The sequence below is a fragment of the Carcharodon carcharias genome, chromosome 9, assembly GCF_017639515.1.
Source record: "Carcharodon carcharias isolate sCarCar2 chromosome 9, sCarCar2.pri, whole genome shotgun sequence".
Taxonomy (NCBI): Eukaryota; Metazoa; Chordata; class Chondrichthyes; order Lamniformes; family Lamnidae; genus Carcharodon; species Carcharodon carcharias.
The window spans coordinates 85,924,371-85,944,582 of record NC_054475.1 but is presented as its reverse complement, the minus strand read 5'-3'; the positions used below and the strand labels follow the sequence as shown (position 1 = coordinate 85,944,582).

Below are 20,212 nucleotides of genomic sequence, written 5' to 3'. Positions count from 1 at the left end.
TGAAATCTATCCCATTTGGCACGGCGGTAGTGCCACACAACACGATGGAGGGGATCCTCAACGTGAAGCTGGTACTTCATCCCCACAATGACTGTGGTGGCCACTCCTGCTTCTGCGGCAGGCAGGTTGGTGAGGATGAGGTCTAGCAGCTATGTACTTTGAGAGTCAGCCAGCTCGGTCAGTAGTGGTGTTCCTGAGACACTCTTGATAATGGACATTGAAGTCCCCCACCCAGAGTATATTCTGCACTCTTGCTTCCCTCAGTGCTCCCTCCAAGTGATTTTCAACATGGAGGAGCACTGATTCATCAGCTGAGGGAGGGCGGTATGTGATAAACAACAGGAGATTTCCTTGCCCACCTTTGATCTGATGCCATGAGACTTCACATGCGCAGTTGGTCAGTTTTCTTGATTTTCAGCCAGTAAGTGGCCCTGTGCACATGTGCATATTGTTTTTTTTTTCGGTTTTTTTATTTAAAGGAAGCCCTGCACCTGTGCAGAAGAAGAAATGAAAACAGAAGTGAAACAGTGCAAAAACATCAGGTGACTCAGAAGAAAAACACCATTACACAGAGAGGCACAGAAGAAGCTGCACCAGAGAGGGAGCTACAGAGAGCAAATTTCCCAGAAGAAAGTCCCAGAAACCAGCGAGTGGAACAGAGGAAATTACAAGGGAGACAGTTATGTCAAGAACCAAGAACAGGAACCGGAAACAGGCCCTGGTCAGTAGAGTTAAAATAAGGAGCAGAGGAAAAGGCTCCACATTTAAGAGAGAAAACTGCGAGGAACAGAATCAAGGCAAAGTGGGGCTTGCAAAAAGCCAGAAGATCTGAGGAGACAGCCAAAAGTTGGTGATTGCTTACTGCAGGCCTGTGAAGTAGTGGCATTCCATCGGCATGCCTGAGTATCTGAGAGTTGTGCACGGAAGGCGAAGGTTGATCCTAGCAGAGGATGTCCGAGAGAAAGCGTCATTTGGGAGAAGATTCCACGTGATTTCTCGTATGAATGATGGACTTTCTGTGAGACCAGTTGGCTCAAGGTGTGTTGAGTGTCTGGCGGGAGCTGATGAGAGATCTATACAAGTTTCTTTGGGTGGTATCTTGATTTTGGAATGTGGTGTGTCTGATCACAGGTCGTCTATTGGTTTACGTGGACTGTATTACTACTGTGAATATTAGAGTATGAGAGATGTTTTAACTTATGTTATCCTTACCATTCTGCATATATCTGTAAAGATATGGTTGCAGGCGAGGGAGAAGTATAATATAGTTAATCCTTTTCTTGTTTAATAAATGTTTTATTCTTCTGTAAAAAGTTCATCAGCTGACCCCTATGACTCTTTTCAGTCACCACCCTCCATGTCTCTAAACAAAAATTAAAAGTTAGGATATATCAAGCCAAGTTTCACTCTAGGATCTGACTTGTCCAGTTGTAACATCAGCTAGGATCGTAACTCTGAGGCTATGTTGCACTGTGAAAGCAGCCAACTTTCCAATTAAATAGTAAATTGAGGCCAAATCTGCCCTCATAGGTAGGTGTAAAAGATCCCATGGAGCTGTTTTGAGGCAGACCTTGTGCTGTCAAACATTCATCACTCAATCAACATCACCGAAGCAGATTACATCTATGTTATCACATTTTATTTGTGGAACATTGCTGTGTGTTAATAAGCTTTCGGGTTTCCTGCATTACAACCAGTGCGCTGAATTTTACATGCACCCTGGCGTGCATGTTTCCCATGGGGGGTATGTAAAATAGCTGGGGGAACATTTTAAAATGGGGCTGGCACACATCCCACAACCTTCCCGCCCACCCCCATAATACCGGTGAGGGGGGCAGTCCACGCACCATATTTAAATGGACAATTAAGGTGTCAATTAGGCTCGTTATCAAGGCAACTGACCCTGATAATACACTGACCATGGCATAACATGTTTGGTGTGAGCAGCAAGGTGGGAGTGGGAAGCCCAATTTTTCACCTCAAGTAGTTAAAAGGTGAGAAGGAAATTGGAGGTCACTCATTGGAGGCTGCCCTTTGCCTACCGTGGGGTAGCCCACCCCCCCCGAGGTTCCTCCCACCCCCCCCAACACGCCTAAACTACCCAAACGCACCTAGCCCAAGACCCCGGACTTACCTGCTCTGGAGATCCAAGGCCTTGGGGCCCTGTCTTCACCATCAGTCCTGGCAGCAGCTACTGATGCCTTCCTGGTGCTGCCGAGACTGATGGAGCTTTCAGCCAATCAGAAGGCAAACTCTGCCCTCGTTCAGCTCCGTGGCACTTTGTGGCTGCAGACCAGGTTGGCGTGGAGCATGTTGGCTCCATACCAATGTGATTTCCAGCGGGACGTGCCATTCGCTCCTGCCCATTGTATTATTCAGCTGTGTGTGTGTGTGTGTGTGTGTGTGGGTGTGGGTGTGTGTCTGTGTGTGTGTGTGTGTGTGTGTGTGTGTGTGAACTAATCACACTTCAAAAGTTCTTTATTGTTTGTAATGTGTTTTATGATGCCCTGAGGTTGTGAAAGGTGCTGTAAAAATGTAGGTTTTTCATTGTCTTTCTTTAATAGCAGCAGTAATTCTGGCCTAGAATCTCCATTTGATGTATCACTTTTTCCAACTTTAGTGTGTGTTTATAATAATCCATGTATCAGTAAAATGGTTTGTGATATTAGTTTATTTCTCTCACTGCTGGGTCTGTGAAAATTATGAATTAATTACTGATCTCATTCAACATTTCCTATCATCAGAAACAACTATAACAAGCCTGTTGGACAGGTTCCCGAAATTTCTACGATCAAAGCGACTTTTTCTGACAAGTAGTGTTTGTTTATTATTTTATTTCCTTGGTTTTGCCTATGTAACACAGGTATGTTATCCTTTAATAGTTGTCCATGTTTTCACGTGTACTGCTGATTATTACCTTATGCAATCGAACATTTCTGATGATGAAAGAATGAAGTAAGGCCTTGTGTGTTGGCCCTGATGTTTTTTCCATTTCTTTAATATTGTTCAGTGATGGTGCGGGACTGACTGACCCTTCCCCATCTGCTGTTACTAAACACATAGCCTAGTTAAAGAGATGGTGCTATATCCTGCGAATCTGATTTACATTGTGTTAATTTTAAAACAGCAGCGTATTGCTTGAAACCTTCCCTTTCAAAATAGGGATAAGCACTTAGGGAAGTTTCTATTTGAATAGTTTGACAGTGCTCTTTTCTCTGACCAATAGATTGTGGTTTACAAATCCCTCCTCCTTCAGGCACTATGCCCTAAGAAGGCATTGCACCCTTGGACTTCCATTGGATTGGTCCATGATTATGCTTGGTAAAGTACTGCAGTGGTTTGCCAATGCCTTCTGCAGTATGGTTGACCAGGAAATTCTACCGTTTGCCATCAGACATATTGGAAGGATTTTAAGACTGATAATCAATGCACTTGGTCATATTATGAACACACCTTCCTTGGCCAACAAGTCCCAAAGTGGGTCTTGAACCCAAAACTCTTGGCCTATGGGTAGGGTTCCTAACCTCCTTGCAAACCCCAACCAAGATTCAGGAACAATTGGAAATTCTTCAACACACATAGACTGATCTACATTTGGAATTAATTTCTTCACTGAACATTGTAACCATTGTAGAAACCCAATGTTAGGGTGTGAGCAAACCCTTAATGGCCAATTAAAGATGGACTGAATGGTTTTCCTCATCCATAATTATGTTATAGTCAATAAAATGATTGCTGCATTTATCTGCATAACTGTAATATTGGGAGCATGTAATTTATCTGGGCTAATTTCAGAACATTGAATAGGATATAAGACACAGATTACTTGGCGTCTAAATATCTCGAATGCTAACATCTATGTGGGGGTATCTGATTTGTGAATGTTTTCGTTGCAACTGTAGTTCTGCTGAACCAGAGAGAGAGCAATGTGATGGTGTAGTCCAATTAGAGTTTGTTACGTTAATATTGAGTAGAAGTGGTGATTTAAGTGTTCTAGATATTGCTTCTATTGAATGGAGAGTTTAATAGTTTCCTCATGCAGCATATTTTCAAATATTTCATTTCTTTTCAGGCTGGAATTTACTGGATAAATATAATTGATCATTTCTCTGCTGGATGGAGCCTTCCTATAGCTGCTTTTCTGGAACTCGTTGGCTTAACCTGGATGTATGGTAAGGGAAAATACTGAAAGAAAATTAAAGCATTAAACTTAAAAAAAAAGAAAATTTGCATGGATCTTCAGAAGCATCAGTATGAATGTATTGGACTATGTGCTGTAGATAGCCCTTCATATCTGAAGATGTGCGAATTCAAGTGCTCTCTCAAGTGGTTCCAAATGAACATTCTGCATCAATCACCCATGAAGCTCCATTGTTCTTGCTGGGTTACAGCTGCTTGCTGGGGTGAATTCCACTGTAGTTGTTTTCCTGCCAATTGCTGATGGGGATGTGAATCAAACATCATCACCCCAAGCTGTCCTGAGACGGGACAAACCAAGTGACTGTGTCTCTGCTTTCTTGTTGTTCACAGGGGTAAACAGATTCATCAAGGACATTGAGATGATGGTTGGGGAAAGGAATTGGCTCTTCTGGCTGTGGTGGAGAATGTGTTGGATTTTTATCTCTCCGTGTTTGCTGGCAGTAAGGAGATGTTACATCTTTTAGTGATTTAAACTGAAAGTAATCAAGCTGATGAAATGTTGTTCCTTAACAAAAATAAAAATACCTGGAAAAACTCAGTAGGTCTGGCAGCATCTGTGGAGAGGAACACAGTTAATGTTTCGAGTCTGTATGACTCTTCAACAGAACTAAGGAAAAATAGAAGAGAGGTGAAATATAAGCTGGTTTAAATATAAGCCCCCCTAGTGGGGGCATGGTGAAGCAACCGAAAAAGGCCAGAAGTTAGAGATAAAACAATGGATGGAAATACATTTAAAAATAATGGAAATAGGTGGGAAAAGAAAAATCTATATAAATTATTGGAAAAAGGTGGGGGGGGGGGGGGGGGCATTGGAAAGGTGGTGGGGATGGAGGAGACAGTTCAGGGTCTAAAATTGTTGAGCTCAATATTCAGTCCGGAAGGCTGTAAAGTGCCTGGTCGGATGATGAGGTGCTGTTCCTCCAGTTTGCGTTGAGCTTCACTGGAACAATGCAGCTGGCCAAGGACAGACATGTGGGCATGAGAGCAGGTTGGAGTGTTGAAATGGCAAGCGACAGGGAGGTCTGGGTCATGCTTGCAGACAGACCGAAGGTTTTCTGCAAAGCGGTCACCCAGTCTGCGTTTGGTCTATCCAATGTAGAGGAAACCGCATTGGGAGCAATGAATGCAGTAGACTAAATTGAGGGAAGTGCAAGTGAAATGCTGCTTCACTTGAAAGGAGTGTTTGGGCCCTTGGACAGTGAGGAGAGGGGAAGTAAAGGGGCAGGTGTTGCATCTTCTGCGGTTGCATGGGAAGGTGCCGTGGGAGGGGGTTGAGTTGTAGGGGGTGATGGAGTAGTGGACCAGGGTGTCCCGGAGGGAATGATCCTTGCGGAATGCCGCCGGGGGGGTGGGGGGTGGTTGGTGAAGGGAAGATGTGTTTGGTGGTGACAAAATGCTGGAGTTAGCGGAAATGGCAGAGAATGATCCTTTGAATGCGGAGGCTGGTGGGATGATAAGTGAGGACAAGGGGGACCCTATCATGGGAGGGAGAGGAAGGTGTGAGGGTGGATGCGTGGGAGATGGGCCGGACACAGTTGAGGGCCCTGTCAACCACCATGGGTTGAAAACCTCGGTTAAGGAAGTAGGAAGACATTTCAGAGGAACTGCATTTGAAAGTGGCATCATCAGAACAGATGCGACAGAGGTGAAGGAACTGAGAGAATGGGATGGAATCCTTACAGGAAGTGGGGTGTGAGGAGCTGTAGTTCAGGTAGCTATGGGAGTCGGTAGGCTTGTGATGGATATTGGTGGACAGTCTATCACCAGAAATTGAGACAGAGAGGTCAAGGAAGGGAAGGGAAGTGTCAGAGATGGACCATGTGAAAATGATGGAGGGGTGGAGATTGGAAGCAAAATTAATACATTTTTCCAGGTCCAGGCGAGAGCATGAAGCAGCACCGAAGTAATCAACGATGTACTAGAGAACGAGTTGTGGAAGGTGGCCGGAGTTGGACTGGAACAAGGAATGTTCCACATACCCCATAAAGAGAAAGGCACAGCTGGACCCATGCGGGTACCCATAGCCACACCTTTTACTTGGAGGAAGTGAGAGGAGTTTAGGGAGAAATTGTTCAGTGTGAGAACAAGTTTAACCAGTTGGAGGAGAGTAGTGGTGGATGGGGATTTTTCGGGCCTCTGTTTGAAGAAGAAGCAGAGAGTCATCAGATCATTCCGGTGGGGGATAGAGGTGTAGGGGGATTGGGCGTCCATGGTGAAGAGGAGTAAATGTTGTTTCTTATCTTGTTCTGTATCTTCATTTCAATCAGGTAATCTTTAATCTGGTCCTTTACAACATTTGCTCCACCAACATATGGACCTGTTCCATACCCTGTCTGGGCAATAGCACTTGGCTGGTGTATGATAATCTTCTGTGTTATGTGGATCCCCATTATCGCCATTGTGAGAGTTGTCCAAGCTGAGGGCTCCACCTTGTGCCAGGTAAGGAAACACCTTGATACCTTTTGAAGTTCACGGGACAGGATTTCTGTGAAGTTGCCCCAATCTCTCACTATTTCTTTTGCAGTAGATCACCAGTCATCCTGGAAAAATTGTTCAATTTACCATTGTTAGGGATTGAAATTATTTCGCTAAAGATTCAGTCAAACTATCATGGGAAAAGTCATTCATTTCCATATGCAAGTGAATATTAGGCTCACTTAGGAACAGATTTCATTCCAGAGTCATAAATATTTTCTATTTTGAACCCCTGAGTCTAGAGATTCTGATTAGTGTCCTTTTAGCATTGACATTCACCATATTTCCAATCAGTTATTGTCATTTGAAATCAACTGGAAACCCTATATCCCAGTGTCAAGTTCCGCGACACATATCCCACTGTTTGGAATGGCAGAAAATCAGGCCTGATCCCCTGCTTGGAAGCTAATTAATTATGCACAGGCAGATATTGCTCAGAATCACCTCACGTGTGGGGAGCTGATTTGTCCGTTCCGCTGTTGCCTGGAGGGCTTGAAGATCCAGTGCCATATTTAAACACAAGCCGAGCACACACATCTCAGTCTCTGCAGCCCATGTGTCTCCAAGAGGCTGTTAGAGATGTCTGTGACCCAGAAGAAGAAGGTAGCACACTGCTTCAGCCATGATGCTCCCCAGGGATGGCTCCAGAAAGCAGACCAGCCTCACCTCTCTGGCCTGGGATGCCTTTGCAACGTATGCCAGCATGACTGGCCAGTGCGCTCGAAACACTATCCAGTGCAGGAAGAGGATGAGTGATCTCACCAACTCCGTCAGGTTAAGTCATCCTTCAGCTCCCTCCATTATCAGTCTGTCATCATGGTATCATGCAATCAAAGGGCTAGTCTCTTCAGGGATCTCACAAAACCATTAATGAGGGACACAAATCATCACTGAACGCCTCACAGAAATTTTAACATCAACATCATCTCATCTATCATACTGCTCACACTTCATCCTCTGCCCCTACTGGGGAGGGCTCACCACACACAGGGGGCAAGTGTCATTCCCAACCTCATCACATTCCTTTTGTCTTCATCCAAGGCAAGCTTGCCCACAACAAGACAGGAAGGATCCCAGACTGATGGATGTTCAGCCAACATCGTACACCCCACAGAATTCATGGAAGATGCCACTGTCATCTCTGGGGAGCACAGGGATCGCTCCTATGGAGAAGGAGAGATTGGATTGTCTCAGCAACCTATTACAGATCACACGTTCATGAATTCATCACATCCTGACAATCGCAGTGGGTGACGTGTAATCTTGTAACCCATATGTTCATCAACTAAAACTTTCTTCTCTCTTTTATAGGCACCAGCAGATCGAGGCCCACAAGGCTGGCTAACATAAGTCCCAGTTCCCAGACCACATCCAAAGAGGATCCTAAGAAAGAAGCATCACGGCGCTCACCCACACCCTCCACCAGTGCAGAGACTCACACCTCGGTGGGGCATAGTTCTATATTAGGCCCAGGCTTAGCTATTGGAGAACATCTTGCTAACATATCCTCTCAGCAGTCGGAGGCAGGGACGGCCCAGGTCTCCGGAACTTGGGGGGCTGCTAGAGGCCAGCAACCTGCTCAGTCCAAGTCAGAAGATGAACCTCTACGAGCAGCCACCAATTCAATGCTGGAGATGCAACAAGAGGCGGCAGAACATCAGGCAGAGATTTGGCCATCACTCAGCAGACTAGAGCGAAGGATGGAAGAGTCTGTCTGCGTTCTGTCTGATGTGGCTCCGACATATGAGCACCTCATGGTCACCATGGGAAGGTTGGTGACCACCTTGGCGACCATGTCCAGCAGGCTTTGCTGAATTTGCACTTGGCCCTGGACTCCATGGTCACACACCCTGTTAGGCACCATCAGTGTCTAGGCAAGAGGGGGTCATGGCACCTTGCCATCCCCACAGGCACACATTCTAGTCTAGGAGTCAGGGCTGTAGCCTTGAGCACTGACAGTGTGGATAAGCAACAGCCGGACACCTCAGAGGCCTCCACTCAGGCCACTCCAAGAGTGTCCAGCCTCTTAGAGAACCCTCTGCCTGTGATCCCATCCAGTCCAGCTGCTCAGGCCATGGAGGGTGCACTTGCCCCTGAGCAGGAGACAATTATCAGTCCAGGGCCCTCCAGGCCTTGGGCCACTAGTGAACATCCGCCAAGGTCATCACAGACATAAGGCCGTCGGAGTCAGCAGGCTGCCTCCACCTCTGTTAAGGATGTCAGGGCTGTACCCAGGCATAGCGGTAGGGTTAGAAAAATTAAAAAATATCGAAATCACTTTTAGGTCAAGGGTGTGCTACCACTAAAACATATTGCACTTTTGTAAATACATTAGATGTTTATGGGTTTGGCTTAGTCAGCTAGACGCCTTGTGATTATGTACATGTGAATCCTCTTATTTCGAGGTTTAGCCATCCTCCCACTCAGTGATGGTCTCCCTTTGTGAGGTTCACATTCATGAGATGCCATCCTCACTGAGGATAATTTCCGCACCCATGTGTATTATCAGGGAGATGTGTTAGAGTCCTTATTGGAAGTGATTAATGCATTTGTAACCCTTCTTCCTCATGACACACTATTGTGTGAGGCCAGCTCAGCAGCCTTGAGGGATTAGCGGCAGTTGTGTCTCCTCATTGGTGGTGCCGAAGGACAAGACCTGGACGGGAGGAGGAAATCACAAACCATGTCCTCAACCTACTGGCCACTGTCGTTTCTCATTAATATGGTGACGACTGCTTCAAGTGAGTTCTTTCAGTTTTTTTGCCGTTGAGTGAACTCTCACTTTCCAGAGCAAGCGCTTACAGAGGACACCACTGACCTTGTTAGAGATCATGGCCTGGTGAATCATGAGGCTGGAACGTACTAGATTCAATGCTCAACAATTCTTGCTGTGTCTTGTTGGATATCCCTTTCAATGCAATGGAATGGCATTCAGCCCCAGGAGCAATGTGGACATCTCCCATTGCCTTCACTTTACTCTTCCTGGAATCTGGTAGCAATTAAAGTGTCATGGGCATATCTCCCACATTTTGCTTCATCTATGGCGTCATCATGTTCAAACTGAACCTCAATTCCCTCTTAAAGTTCCTGGGTCTCCTGATCTTCATCCTCTAAGGAGCTTTCATCCTCCTCCATTTCTCTCTCTAGCAAGGGATCGCTTCTTTGCAATGACAGGTTGTGAAGGGTGCAACACACGGTGATGATGCGTGAAACCCTTTCGGGATTGTACTGTGGTGAGCTACCTGTGCAGTCCCAACGTCAGAAGTGCATCTTTAGAATGTCAATGGTGAGCTCCATTAGGGACTGTGTGGAGCTGTCAGCTGTGTTGTACCTCTCCTCCAAACGAATGTGACAGTGACGCATGGGTGTCATGAGCCATTATTTCAGTGGGTACCTCTTATCCCCAAGCAGCCAAGCCTGTAGACGTTGAGGCCCTTTGAAAATCTAAGGCACCTGGGAGTGACTCACGATATATGAGTCATGGCAACTCCCATGGAACCTGGCACAAACGTGCACTTTGTGCTTCTGATGATCGCAGACCAACTGAACATGGATGTAATGAAAGCCTTTATGGTTGATAAACGTTAAGGGCTGCTGCCATGGAGCACCTAAAGCCACATGGGTGTAGTCTATTGCACTCTGCACTCTAGGGAAGCCTGAGATAGTTCCAAAGACATTGAATCTTGCAGCCTGGTTATCTTCATCGAGAGCAAACCTCACAAAATGATGCGCCCATCCTCCTTGATGCATCAATGTGTTGCCGACTGAGAGATGCCCCACAGGTCCCCTGTGGATCTCTGGAATGACCTGCAGGAAAAGAAATGGAGGGCAGTGGTCACCTTTAAAGCCACTGGCAGGAGATAGCCTCCTACTCCACAGGGTATAAGTTCCTCATGAAGAATGTGGCAGATGTAGTCTACCAGAACTCATGAAAAACACAGGTGTGTGCAGCATTGTCTTCACTCATCTGTAGATAGGAAATTCTTCTTCCATATGCCCTAGGTTCAGCGAGGTGCCTCTGTGCTCTGGGCCTCTCACCCTGCCCCTCATGTTCTTGCTGTGGCTTCTCTTGAGCCTTGACCCCAGGTGGTTCCTCCCCCTGGATCTGTGCTTGGCATTGCCTCTTCCTGCTCCGCTTCCTCCATTGTATTAGAAACCTCAAAAATGCAGCATTGTCCCCTGGGTCCATATAGTTTTATCCTTCTCTCTGAAATGATAGATTAATGCTTAATGGGTGAACATAGTGAAGCTCACAATCTGTTACCATTTGCAACTCTAATGGTCTATAATGGCTTCTGCCCTACTTGCCTTGTCACTGTAGCAGCCTCGTACCTGAGGTACTGACACACACATCGAGGTGGCCAAGATGCCATCGCTGAGACTTAAAATCTGTGACTGTGAAAAAGCCATGCACACCAAGCTGAGCATTATTCCTACGGAGCACACAGCCTTACCCCTCCCTGAAGCTGGAGTACACCGTGCTCATCTTAAAAAATCCTGCAGCATGGCGCATTGTGCCCCATATCAGTCTCAACAGAGCCCCAGGACTGTCCCTAATCTGACTCCTGACTGCAGGCTCGAGACCAAGAACTTTGACTTTCAGTGAGTTCCCCATTGACCTCATGTCTGAAGACTACACTGTCTCCCTTCCCAACCACCCCCCTTATGTGTCTCTGTGTGACCATCCCTCTTGTGCCACACTAACAAACCTCCACCTTTCCTATTCTAGACTCTTTGTGTATTCGCTGTCATTCATACATGTAGTATCCCTTTCACCCCCTTGCTTGTCAACATTTCAGTTTCCCTTGTCAGACTCCAGCTTCCCACCCTTCGGCCTCCCTTCTGCTTCCCATTGTTCCCCCTTCCTCTCCATTCCTTTGCAAAGCCCTCCTGGCCCTCTGCCTTCCACCATGCCCACACTCCCCAAAACCTTGCAAAGCTTCTCTTCCCCTTGACCACCCCATTTGCATATTATCCTTATCACCCCCCCATCCCCTCCCCTCCCCCAACCCCGTTTGAAATGCTGGTCTCAGAATGCTCAGCCTCGGCTGTGTGCCATTCCACTGGCACTGCAATGAGACAAGTGCAGCGCTGGGGCAGGTACAGTATGAACATTGCACTCACGTCAGAGTTGTGAGGAAAGTGATGTCCGACTTGTGCACGCCGCTCTTTGTCAGGTGAGATTCAGACCGTTGTGATTTCCCGCTGATGTGACGCGGGATTGGAAGGCAGCAGGTAATTCCAGCTAGCAGCTAATTTAATGAGCATTCATCGATAGTAATGAACATGAATGATATTCACACCCCTCCTCAGCAATATACCTTACTGCCATTAACCTGCCATCGGGAGAATTGCTAACTATTTTTATGCCAGCAGGTTTCCGATGTTTTTTGGCTCCTGCTAGATTCTCCACTCCCGCCTGCCACAAAACCCACCGCAGGCTGGAAAGGAAAATTCCATCCCCAGTGTGATGTAGGCAGGAAAGTCAGCATGATTCCTGCTGAGCTCTGCCTGATTTTCTGCATTTCAGCTCATTAATTATGCATCAACAAGCAGTTCATTAAGTCTCGTGGTGAGGCCAACAGGGATTCGTCCACCCCGCCGTTACCTCATGGGGTCGAATGTCCTGGTGCCATGTTTAAACAGCACTTGTACAGACATTCACTCACTGCGGGCCAGGTATGTGGTTAGGTTCTGCTTCACCATGGCACCCAAAAGGACAAGACCCTCCACTCCACGGTTCAGCGAGCCCGCCTTTGAGATTCTCCTTCAGGCCACCCTGGAAAGTCCTTTTTCCTAAGGTTAGGAGCAAGCAAACAAGTCCTCTCACCTGGCCACGCCAGCCTGGGAGGAAGTCACCAGGAAGGTCAGTGCCCGTGGCCAACAAAGAAGGACCGACCTGCAGTGCAGGAAAGAAATGAATGATATGAGCCACTCCAGCAGGGTAAGTGAAACTTCCACTAGCTCCAAACCCACACTGTCATAAGGGCATCAAGCAGTCCAAGGCTTAGGGCCCACAGGGATATCCCACATGACCAGCAAGTGGGACATCAATGCTGCATGCCTGCCAGTCATTAAGATCACCATCACATTTAAGATCCTGCAGAAATAGCATCTTAACCCCTTCCTGGGGAGGGCTCAGCAGCCAAAACAGGCATGCATGCTGCTGATCTGCTCCTTGATCTACAATCAATCCGTCTGTCTTTATGCAGGACGTGACCAACCACAACAGAAGGAAGAGAGCGAAGAATGAAGGGGAGACCCCTGAGCTGAGGGCGTTCTCCTCCCAAGAGGAGCAGGTGGCAGAGCTCACTGGAGAGAATAGAGATCAGCCCTGTGTTGAAGGCGAGATCGGCCTCCTCCAACATGCCAATGAGGCTCCATGCAATACATATCAGCCATATATGGACAATGACTGAGTGATTTATAATGTAGGTGCCTGCCTAGTCAATCACTAATTATCTCTTCTCTTTATCCAAGCTAGTAAAGGCAGAGGAAGACCTCCAGCAAGCGCCTCAGCCTCAGCCCCAGCCCACCTCAGATGAGGAAGCTGAGGTTCTATCAGATGAAGACCCATCACAGCATCCACCTGCACCCTCCCCCAGTGCAGATACACACACCTCAGTGGGCCTTAGTTCTAGAGCAGGCTTGAATTCACAACCTGGTGAACACCTCACTGATATGGGTTCACAGCTGGCAGAGGCAGTGACAGCAGATGTCTCTCATAGTCTTAAGTCATAAAGCCAATGAAGAATTGTCATTCATTTACTTATCTACTTCATTCTGTAGAGGAAGAGACCAAAAAGATCAATGACAAGATCCTTAGCAACTTACATCAACACAGCTACCTTTCTGCTCAGTATCCCATTAAGCGCATATCTAACCTTCACTCAATATTGAGGGAGTGGCATATAGAATGGCCTGTGGATGTGCCAGTGTGGAACGGCTTGACATAATCCTGCAAAGGTTTACGCGAATCTCTGAATGAATGGATGAAAACAACTTGAATATTAAAGATATAGATTGATAGGCACCCAATAATAGCGACACGAAAAGTGCCAATGATAAAATGGCACTATGTCTAAAGTTGAGGAGTTTTAATATTGCAATATTAATGGTGGAAACATTAATATTTTTAACTATACAGTTTGGCCAGAAATACTTGAACCACACAATGTGAACTACATGAATCCACCATTGTGTTTTTCTATTTATACTTAAAAACTACAATATGAAAAGGACTGGAAAGACCATATGGTCTATGAAGCCCACCTCACCCTGGTAAGGTGCAGCCCTGTACACCCCATTAAATCATATAACTCTGCAACCTTTATTTAGACAGTCATGTGCCCTCTCCTTCACCCTTAGTCATGCTATTTCCCAGAAAGGCAAAAATCAAAGAAAAAAGCTAAAGGCAATTAGTACAATTATAATTTAGACAATTAGGACAACCTCCAGAAGACTGTGATATCTCATAATCCTCCGATTGTCAGCTATCATACGACTTAATTCATTGAACTAGAAATGTCTCCTTCCCTCACGAGCTATTGAAGTACTGCTTGAAATCCACACTCTGCACACATCAGTGATCTGCTCCAGAAAATGTTTACTCCTCATGAAAAGAAATAATTTTTAACACCCAGGGTTATTCTAAAACAGTGTTGGGATTCCTCATTAACTTCCAGACATTCCAGCTGATCATAACTCACATGCCTTACAATGTCTTCCAGTATTTTCCTCACAACTTTCACCAAACTAATGATCTATAATTTCTTCCCATTCTTTAATATTGGGATCACCTGAACCCCCACTGACAACTCGGCTTCCTTGTTGCATATTCTGATTAGAATCAGGAAGTTTTTCCTCGTTGAATGTTCCTGGCCAATAAAAAGTCCAGCAGAAATGACCAAATGATCACTTTTATTTTCACAGAAAGTTTCTGCTGCTTGCACATCAGCTCCTGATTGGGGTCCGTACTTGGAAGAACACAGAGAGGAAAGATACAGAAAAAGGTCTGATTCTACAGAAGCTCCTAATTGTGTGCAGCTTCTTACTACATTTAAGATTTGAAAGCTACAGAGAAAAAATTCCCCTTCAATTTGCAAACAATGGCCCTCAAAATCTAATGCGATTCTAGTGCGCGGTAAGTTCAGTGGGAGTTCTCCGGAACACCCATCAACTCAGTTAGGACCCAGCTCCAGCAGCTCCTGGTCTTTTGTTGATGTTCCTTGTGGCCTGTTGGGGATGTAGCCTCTCCCTGTACCAAACGTGGCTAACAACATATGAAGGGGATGAGTGAGCAGCGGGTTGTCTGAATGTCTAAGTTGCTGCATCTTAGGCTTTTAGTTGAAATCAGAAATTGATTCGTAATTGCATGAACACTGATGATCAGCTTCAGTGTGGCCCATCTGAGGTCTCAGGCTAGGCTTACAGCCCAGACCCACAGCTGATCACATCAGAAAAAAATATACTTCCAGTTTCGAACAGTATAAGGAAGCTCCTGGTGACATCATCTTTTTAAGCAGCAACCAGCACTCTTCTCCATAACCTGGTTACATAATCCAAGCTTTTCAGTCTAATGCTTATATCTAATATCTAAGGTGTGCCACTCATTCCCCCTGCCTTGGCATTGGGGTGGGGGGTTGGGGGGGAGGTGGTCAAGTAACAGATACCTCAACTGGGTAAATGCTGGCACTTACACTGAGATGTGCACTCCCTTGCTGATTTTAGAGCCATCATTTTCAAATTGAGGAATTGGGCTGCTGTAAAGAAAGATTTATATTTCTTGCGATAATTTCAAGGAGCAGATTGGTAACTTTACAAATTCTATACCTGTGCGGAGCTGAAGCACATATGAGGAATTCAAGGAAAATGATATTAGGCATTGGGCTGAATTCCCAATTGAGTTTTCCAACAGCTGAAGTTCTGTGCTAGGAAAACAGATCCATATAAGTCCCCCTTTGGCACTTTATTCAAAAGTAACACGAGTATAAAATCATTAAGGGGAAATTAGGTAAATTTAGAAAAGGGCTATTTGTCACTTTTTCTCAGAAATCTTAATTGACGTTTCTTCCATTGGATGAGATTTCTGGTGAGCAGGGATATTGTTGGAGCACCAATGAAATGGGTGGAAGAGTTCTGAAAAATGGGGCAATAGCAGTTAATTACTGGGCCTCAACTGGGGAGCAACTGGTCTTTCCTTGACCCTCTGTTTCCACTTTATGACCTAAGAACCCCTATGCTGCCATCCAAGATTTACAGCCTCTTTCCAATCATCAATCCTCATAACCAATTGTACCTGGGGAATAGCGGAAGGAAACGAGCCTAGAATTCAGGCTCTTTTCCCCATTATCATCTTTAGGTGTCAACGGGTAAGGGGCAGGTGTGGTAATCTGAGGTGCAAGACACCTTCTAGAGAATGTGAGCAGATTGATCACATGACTGTATTGCCCAATAGCTGTGTGGGGCTGGCTACAATGTTAATGAGTGGTTTAGAATGGGGTCTGGTTGGAGAAGCACACATTGTGCTCGTGCTCTGTTACTTGTGTTAATAAACATCTTACATTGGTCTCTGCATCTGCTGTGTCTTGTTTACCAACTCAGTCACCAGTAGATATGCACGCAGCCAGGTTCACTGAGCAAAGCGACCCGACAGAGAAGAAGCATAACAGCAGTCAACTGAAATCTTACAGGACCACGGCAGGGAAATTGTGATTTCCTGATGTTTCCTTTATCCCTCTTACTTTGTGCATAATCCTGTCTGATGGTGGGAGCATTGCAGAGAAGAATCTGTCTGGGATTCTTGAAGCTTTGTGAGTTGGGTCTCAACAATGGAATGGCTGAGACAAAACAATTTAAGATTAAAAATGCCTGACAGATTACAAATACTAAGGAGCAACATTCTGCTCATTCTAGAGCATCTCAGTGAGTGGCAACATTTCCTAATCCTGAGCACTGACAATGACTCAGTGGCAAGAACATATTTCTTCCAATCCAGGGGAGTTTTGGTAATGGAGCAACACATCTATTAGCCAGTGAAGAATTGTCATTCATATACTTGTTTTACTTAAGCTACTACATCATGTCGAAGGATGGGGCCAAAAGTCTCTATGACAAGATCCTCACCAACTTTACATCAACACACGTACCTTTATGATCAGTATCCCACTAAACACAGATCTGACCTTAACCCATAATCCAGGCAATGGCTTATAGACTCAGATTTTGAATGTTGCACAAGGTTCCTCCCTTGTGTATTGACTGTGCTTTGTTCATATGCTCCTAACAGTAGTTTTAGCATTGGACAAAACATGAAGCAAGAAATAACTGGAGCCTGTAACAATGGTGATATAATAATGGTGGGGAGACTTCAATCTTCATATAGGTTGGACCAATCAAAAAATATTTTAAGAACATAAGAAATAGCAGCTGGAGTGGGCCATTTGGCATCTCAAGCCTGCTCTGTTGTTCAATAAGATCATGGCTGATCTGATTCTGGCTTTGGCCAAAATTTGCAGAGATGGTTTGGAAGATGAATTTGTAGAATACTTTCATAATAGTTTCCTGGAACAATATGTTGTGAAGCCATTTAAAGCTATTTTAGATCTCGAATTGTCCAATGATGCAGGGTTAATTAGTAATCACTGGGAAATAATGATCATAATACTATTGAATTCCATATTACTCATGACGGTAACATAATCCAGTCTCAAATGGGAATTTTGAACTTAAAGCCAATTACGTAAGTATGAGGAGAGAATTGGCTAAAGTTGATTGGGTAAATAGAGAAAAGCCATGGTGATTAAATAAACAGTGGGAAACACTTAAAAGAAACTTCAACTGTTCAACAAAAATACTTTCTATTAAAAAACAAAAATTCATGAAGAAAGACCCATCCCTACCTTACTAAGGAAATTAAGGATAGTATTAAATTAGACCATGTCCAAATCACAGAATCACAGAATCTTAACAGCACAGAAGGAGGCCATTCTGCATTATGACCTAGTGCCATTGCCTTGCCTTTTCCCCATACTGCTGTACCTTGTTTCTATTCAAATAATCATCTAATGCCCTCCTGAATGCCTCAACTGAACACACTCGTTGTGTGAAAATGTTTTTTTCTCACATCACATTTGCTTCTATTGTAAATCACTTTAAATCTCTGTCCTCTTGTTCTTGATTCTTTTACGAGTTTCCCTATCTACTCTGTCCAGCCCCTCATGATTTTGAAAACCTCTATCAAGTCTCCTCTCAGCCTTCTCATCTCCAAGGAGAACAGTCCCAACTTCTCCAATCTCTCCTCATAGCTGAAGTTTCTCATCCCTGGAACCTTCCATGTAAATCTCTTCTGCACTCTCTTCAATGTGTTCACATCCTTCCTATAAAGTGGCACCAAGAACTGTACACAATCCTTCAGCTGAGGCCTATTTAGTGTCTTATATAAGTTCCGCATAACTCCCCTGCTCTTGTACTCTGTGCCCCTATTAATAAAGCCCAGGGTATTATATGCTTTATTAATTGCTCTCTCCACCTGTCCTGCCACCTTCAATGATCTATGTACACATACACCCAAGCCTTTCTGCTCCTACACCCCCTTCAAAATTCCACCCCTTATTTCATATTGTCTATCCATGTTCCTTCTACTATCAATGCATACTGTCACACTTCTCCACATTGAACTTCATCTGCCACCTATCGGCCCGCTCCACCAAATTGTCTATGTCCTTTTGAAGTTCTACACTGTCCTCATCACAGTTCACAACACTCCCAAGCTTTGTATCATCTGCAAACATTTAAATTGTGCACTGCACACCAAGATCTAGATCAATATATATATCAGGAAAAGCAAGGGTGACCCCTAGGGAACTCCACTTAAAAACTTCTTCCAGCCCAAAAAGCATCCATTGACCATTATTCTCTGCTTCCTATTTTTCGGTCAATTTTGTATCCACATTGCTACTGTCCCTTTTATTTCATGAGCAATAACTTTTCTCACAAATGTAGCAAGACCTGGACCATTTCCAGGCTTGGGCTGACAAGTGCCAAGTAACATTTGTGCCACACAGGGGCCAGGCAATGACCATTCCCAACAAGAGAGAAGCTAACTACGACCCCTTGACATTCATTGGCATTACCATCACTGAATCCCCCACTATCAACATCCTGGGGGGTTACCATTGACCAGAAACTGAACTAGTCTAGCCATATTAATACTGTGGCTAAAAGAGCAGGTCAGAGGCAAGGAATCCTGCTGTGAGCAACTCAGGTCCTGATTCCCAAGGCCTGTCCACCATCTACAAGGCACAAGTCAGGAGTGTAATGGAATACTCTCCACTTGCCTGGGTGAGTGCAGCTTCCACAACATTCAAGAAGCTTGACACCATAAAGGACAAAGCAGCCTGTTTGATTGGCACCACATCCACAAACATTCACTCCCTCCGCCACCAACACACAGTGGCAACAGTGTGTACTATCTACAAGATGCACTGCAGAAACTTGCCAAGGTTCCTGAGGTAGTACCTTCCAAACCCACAATCACTGTCATCTAGAAGGACAAGGACAGCAGACACTCTCACCTCATCTTGATTGCCCTTGCAATGAACTCCGACATGCCATTTGTTTTCGTACTTGCTGTATTCGCATGCAAGCTTTTTGTGATTCATGTACAAGGGCACCCAGATCCCTCTGTACCACAGATTTCTGTAGTCTCTCTAGATTTAAATAATGTTTTGCCTTTATATTCTTTTTCCAAGTGGACAAGCTCACATTTTCCCACACTATACTCCATCTGCCAATTTTTGGCCCATTCACTTAATGTAACTATATCCCTTTGGAGATTCTTCGTACCCTCCTCACAACTTGCTATCCTACATACCTTTGTATCATCAGCAAATTTAGCTACCATACACTCGGTTCCTTCATCCAAGTCATTGATATAGATTGTAAATAGTTGAGGCCCCAACACTGATCCCTGTGAGACTCCACTAGTTACCATTTGCCAACCTGAAAACGATCCATCTATGCCGACCCTCTGTTTCCCGCTAGCTAACCAATTCTCTATCCAAGCTAACATGTCACCCCAAACACTAAGCTCTTATCTTGTGTAGGAACATTTTGTCCCATTAATTTTCTTATGACAAGATATAGAGTATACTTGGATTTCCAAAAGGCATAAGGTAGAACACAAAATCTTCATACACAATATAAGAACTCATGAAGTTGGGGGGGCTGATATGTTATTATGTCTGGAACATTGTTTAATGGACAAGGAGCAAAGTATAGCAATAAAAGGGATGTTTTCAAGTTGACAGGGAGTGCCTAGTGAAATGCTGCAAGTATCAATATCGAGGCCTCAGCAATTAAAAAAAAAACATTCATGGGATGTCTCTGGCTAGGCCAGCATTTATTTCCTATCCCTAATTGCCCCTGAGAAGATGGTGGTGAGCTGCTTTCTTGAACTGTTGCAGTCCATGTGGTGTAGGTACACCCACAGTGCTTTTAGGGAAGTTAGTTCCATGATTTTGACCCAGCAACAGTG

The 20,212-nt window shown here is 44.9% G+C and overlaps 1 pseudogene; it reads left to right on the top strand.

Annotated features, from left to right (window-relative positions):
- LOC121282118 overlaps positions 1–16,171 on the top strand; it is a 61,084-nt pseudogene extending 44,913 nt beyond the window's left edge.
- The last annotated feature ends 4,041 nt before the right edge of the window (positions 16,172–20,212 follow it).